The sequence below is a fragment of the Cavia porcellus genome, unplaced genomic scaffold, assembly GCF_034190915.1.
Source record: "Cavia porcellus strain 051 isolate PalLab524CR breed Dunkin Hartley unplaced genomic scaffold, mCavPor4.1 scaffold_12, whole genome shotgun sequence".
NCBI classification, from domain to species: domain Eukaryota; kingdom Metazoa; phylum Chordata; class Mammalia; order Rodentia; family Caviidae; genus Cavia; species Cavia porcellus.
Genome location: NW_026947495.1, coordinates 66,976,640 through 66,982,095, shown reverse-complemented (window position 1 = coordinate 66,982,095; position 5,456 = coordinate 66,976,640). Strand labels below are relative to the sequence as shown.

At 40.2% G+C, this 5,456-nt stretch overlaps 1 long non-coding RNA gene across 1 annotated transcript; it reads left to right on the top strand.

The window, feature by feature from the left end:
- The first annotated feature begins 1,249 nt into the window (after nucleotides 1-1,249).
- LOC101789291 (uncharacterized) lies at nucleotides 1,250-5,146 on the top strand. The gene is made up of 2 exons (XR_216462.3): nucleotides 1,250-1,581; nucleotides 4,941-5,146. It is a non-coding gene; the product is annotated as an uncharacterized LOC101789291 (long non-coding RNA).
- Nucleotides 5,147-5,456: the final 310 nt, after the last annotated feature.

Sequence of the window (5,456 nt, the reverse complement as noted above, 5' to 3'; positions counted from 1 at the left end):
TGGATATAGTTCTCAGTCTCTCTTAGGTGCAAAGTACTAAGCCTAGTGTCACGCACACTTCTATGTCAAGTGTAATCATGCTTTGTATTACACACTACAATTGTATTTCATTATAGCTTCTTAGTTCTACCTATTATTAAAATATTTAAAATTTTATTAATATTAAAATTTTATATGGAAACATAGGCTTTTTGGAAATAGAAAAAAAATACACAACAGATTTCATGAAACTTACCTTGTTCAGTACAAAAAGGAGTTTGGTGACTAGTTCTGGAATTTTTCCAAGCAATAATTACAGTGTTCACACTCAGTTGGACAGGTATGGGCTAATGGGATGAAGATAACACCCTTTCATCAACACCCAGGTAAACTGTTTATTATCAGATCCTTTAAAACAGGGACTGCACCCCCAGGACACGTAACAACAGGTGGCCAAAGGTAAACATGAAGGAGATATCCATGGTTTAGAAGACTTTAAATTCAGAACACTGACGGAATGTATGTTTCTGGTCAGAAATTTCCTTTTAAGTAATGGAAATATGCCCAATTTGCAACCACAGTTTTAGATTTTCAGTCTTCATTTCTTAAAAAGAACAGGAAAAAAATAGCACAAGAAATTGGAGAGGGAAAAAGGAGGAGATGGTGGGCGAGCGAGGAAAGGATGCCTGTCATACAACAAGAATCTCTACATTATAAATAACCAAAATGACCAAGATGATAAAGGCCATTGATGAAATTTACACGAGGGTAAGAAACAGAATAAAATAAAGCTTTCTCAGCTGAAAACCACTTTGCTTTAGATTCGACCCAATGTCTTCAATGCAGTGTTGAAGCCCTAGAATTCTATGGAAATCACGGGGATGATTTAAACCTAGGTTGATACCCTGGAGCTACCCCCCAAGATTCCAATGAGATCCACGTGTCATGCAGCCTGAGAGATTCCAAAGCGCCCCGGGTGATTCACATGCACAGGTAATTAGTGTTAGTCAGAGGGTAAGAGACAGCTAGTCCAGTGCTCCTCCGAATGGCTTGAGCATTTGCTGGGCATCTTAACTAGCACGGCAGCTTGGTAGCATCTTCTGTGTTACCCGGGAAATGTGAACAACAGTGGGTCCCATGCTTGATAGTCGCTTTCTGACCTATTAATCAACAGGTGGCTCCTCTCCCTTTTTCTCTCTGTGGGTTCTGGCTCCTACTGCAAAAGAGAAAGAGACAGCCTCACCAATAAATGACCGTTGCTGTTAGAATCCTTTTCTTTGGCTACCGTGAAAGGCCAATAGAGCTGCCTTTCAGTAATGCAAACCCTAAACTTAGGAACGAGGCTGCCATCTGGCTGCTTTCTCGGGCATCTCACTTTTCCTCCCAAAGAGATGTGAATGACTAATCAGGCTCCTACTCCGTGTGCACGGTGCACACAGGAACCACTGTGTTCTGCATTGGAGGCTCCGTGGCGACAGCCAGAACCCAACACAGGACAGAACCAACCCACTGCGCAGGGCAAGAGGAACACATGCTGGCCTTCACAGATTCCTTTGACCCACCTGCGGCCTTTGTGCTTTTTAAAGGGCTTTGGGGAAAGAGGTAGGTCCATACGGAATAAGGTGTGTTTGTCATTGGGAGGGATATAAACAGTGGGTGTTTCATGCACACAGTAATCACCCAAAAGCCTCGTACAAATGCTGGTGGCTGCGTCTTGCTCGTAGAATTTATAATTCAGTAATGCCAGGATGGAGCTTGACAATCTTCAGTGCTAACAAGTTCTCTGGTAATGTTCCTGGCCCAGCGACTGTATTTTTAGGATCCCTGGGTAAATTGTCAAAAATTAGGTAATTATTAACAGTAATCTGCTCTGAGCTCAGGAGGCGAGACTAGGTGAAGAAGCCATAGATGTTCGTTGTGATCAGAGTCAAAAGATGCTGTCACTATGAGATTTCTCCTAGATGGCTTTAGAGTAGCTTAAGAAAATTTAAAAATGCCAGGCAAGAAGATGTGGTTTGAATGAGGACTGGACAGAAAACACTTCATCATTGTTTGGCTTAGACTCCTCTAGGGACTTCTGGGAAACATTACATAATCTTTTACCTAAATACTAAATCATCCTAATCCATTCATTTGGTTGGAAGCAGACCTGCTCCACCAGTCAAAATAACATGCAGGGATGGGTTTCAAAATGAAAATTTTATAGAGATGTACTGTGACCAAAGATAAATAGTTTGCATTCTGATAGCACCATCTAGTGGGCATTTGAGGGATTTTGTTTTACATCAAAGCGCAAAATGGAGGTGATGGATTTATTTATTTTTGACATGCGGCCACATCATTTGCTAATTGAGGAATAATGTAGAAGGACAAGTAAGCAAAATAATTAAACTACTATTATGTGAAAGACATTCTTTTAATCACTCATAATACATTTGGTGAGACCAGCAAATCCAACCGCTGAGGAACCTGTACACTCTGAGAAATGGGCAAGTAATTTTTCCATGCTTAGTCTAGGTACTAAAAGTAAGAAAAATATGTTACATCAAAACCTACTGTCTTTACATGCTGTATGTGTATACAGAAGCCTCAAACATCCTTACAACAGCTGCAAATAATTATATTAATGTAGAAGAGCAAATCTCATATTTTACAGGAAGGTAATAGGATTAACCACACACTCAGATAATCACATACCTTGTAAATAGTTGAGTAAGTTGAGAATTCTCCATTCTCTGTTCTAGAGTCCAGAAGACAGTGCGAGGAGGAATTTCTGTTCCTGGCTCTCAGGAGAGATCAGAAAAGGAAAAAAAAAAATCACAATGTCTAAAATCTGTTTTAGTAGCCTACAAAATGTGTGGGAAACTGTTCTAGGTGAACTGATGGTTAAGAGTACCTGTCTTACTGAACAATTTGAGCTTAGTGAAATATTAAGCCTATTAAATTTTTCTAATCACGTGATTGTTTCTGCTTTTCTGACTCAGAATATTTGTTAGGCAGATTCCACTGCGATCTTTTCCCCTTTTGCTTGATACAAATCTTACCATCTGAGGTGACACAGGTGACCTAACAGGTCTGGGTGTCTCCACTCCTCTAAGTCCACCATCACAGTACGGGCTGAGTGCCCCAAACCCAAAATTTAAAAGCAGAATTGTTCCAAAATCCATAGCTTTTTCAGCACCAACATGATATCACAAGTGGAAAATTCCACACTTGAATTTATATGATGGATCTCAGGCAAAATAATTTTTAATATTATATGAAGTTATCATCAGGCTATATACATATGTATAAGCTGTACGTGAAACGTAAGTGAATGTTGTGCACAGGTGTGGAGTTCATCTCCAATATACTTCATATATGCAAATACTTCAAAATCTGAAAAAACACCAAGTCTGACACTTCTTAGCCCACGCACATCAGAGAGGGGATATTTGTTCAATTTCTGCCTGCAGTCTTCACTCTCAGCAAAAATGTACCTTATTAAAAGAGATATAGGGGGATCCAAGGAGAAGAAACAAAGCAGGGTGCACCCAACTCGCTTTGTGCTAAGACTCTTTGTTAGTTTTAATGCTTACCTGCACAATGCCAACTTCCATCAGCTGTCCTCTGTGTGGCAGGTGCCTAAAATGCAGGTTATCTTAGGGGCAATGGTCAGTTCAGACAGCCCTGAACAGGCTCTCTTGGAACAACAGCTCCAAGATGCTAAGGAGTCTTATCCCTCTCCTCCTTTCCTGCCCCCTTGCTAGTTTCTTTCTACCCAGGTCTCTTCCATCAGTGAGCAGGACTTCTTGTGTGTAGACTCATTCCTCTGTGTCCACAACACTGTCCGTTCTGTGACTGGTCCCTCTCTCCCTGGCATCTCCACATTGGCTTCTTTTCCCTGGCTCAGACAGCCACTGGCTTAGGAGACCAGACGTCCAGCTGAGAAATAAAACAGTGACTTCCTTTCTTCAGTGGCTTCCCCAGTCTTTGGAAAGAGGGATACTGATCCCCTGCCCCTGAGCATCCATAGGATTTGGGACTCCCTTTCTCTTCCCAGTTCTTTCTTTGTAATCTGCCTGCCCGTAGCCTAAATCTACTAAATCATATTAAATAAGACCCTATTGGGAGAATGGAAGATCAAATCAGTGACAGCAGAAAGTCACTCCCATGCCACAGATGCAGAACGTAGGGCCACTCAGTGGAAGCTGGACCACAGACAGGACTGCTAGGTAAGAATGGGAGCTGGGGCTGTGGAGATGGTGCACTACCACCACATCAGGCAAAAGAGCGGGGTAGGAATGGGCTCAAACCAGCAGGAAACTAATTGACTTGGAGAACCTACAATAGATGCTTTTGCCTTTGAATGACTGCGTTCCTCTGTGACACACGGCAGGGAAGAAAGGGTTAAAAATCACCAGGCCTAGGACAGTGTTCCAGAAAAAGAAAACAGGAAAAGTGGCTTGAGTGATTTATACTGCACGTGTTTATCTCTTGTACCTAAATCACTACATTTCTTTGAACCCTTGTCCAAAATCTGGAGTCCAGTGAAAGGACCATAGAATCAATTAGCACTTACTTGCTTTCATTTTTGTGTTCTAATCAGCAGTTGCAGTTCACGAAGAAAGCACGTGTAAAAGAAACATACCTTTTGGACTGTATAAAACAAACGAGGCTAAAAATAAAAACGGAGAGATCCTTTTTAAAGTTCCACACCACCAAGCACACTGAAACTAAGTTGTTGTCCGACCTGACCTTCAAGGGGGCGCTACCAGTCAAGATTTCTAAACGGGCCAGTTTCAATTAACATGATAATGAAGTTCTCTCTGCTTTAATCCTTACTGAAAAGGAACTTGAAGTGACCCCATATTTATTATCCAATCAGTTATTCTCCTATTGTTCTGTTTTCCTCTTTCCACTTTAAAAGAAAACTATAAAACGACTAATATTTATTTTGTTCTTTGTTTCTACTTTTTCAGCCCTTCTTTGTCAACTGACCTCTTCTGTCTGTTTACTTACTCCATTTCATCGGGTGAACTAGCTGATTCTAGAATCTCAAAATGTAGCAGTCAAGATCTTTAAATCTGCAGTTTTGTCCTGTGACCATTCCTGTCATGTGAAATTAAATATAGTCTCCCATCATGTTGTTCAATTGTGGTAAAACAATAAAAGGCAATTTCCTTCACGCTATGGTTTGATCTTAAACTATATCTAAGTTTTTTATAATAATCACTGTTGATAAAATTTTACCTAGTCAATTATTTCACTCTCCAAGATTTTTAAATTACATTTAAGAAAGTATATGCAATTCTATTGAGAACCCTTAAATATATTATATGTATTTCAGCACCTTCAACCAAGGTTTTATTAAATTGTATTTCTATTTCTTATTTCAAGAATCCCTATATTAATAAATCTGCACTGAGTTTCATATGTGCTCAGTGCAATTCTTTGACAGAGAGATAAGATCTTAGGTTGGGTTTCCAAAAGGCAGA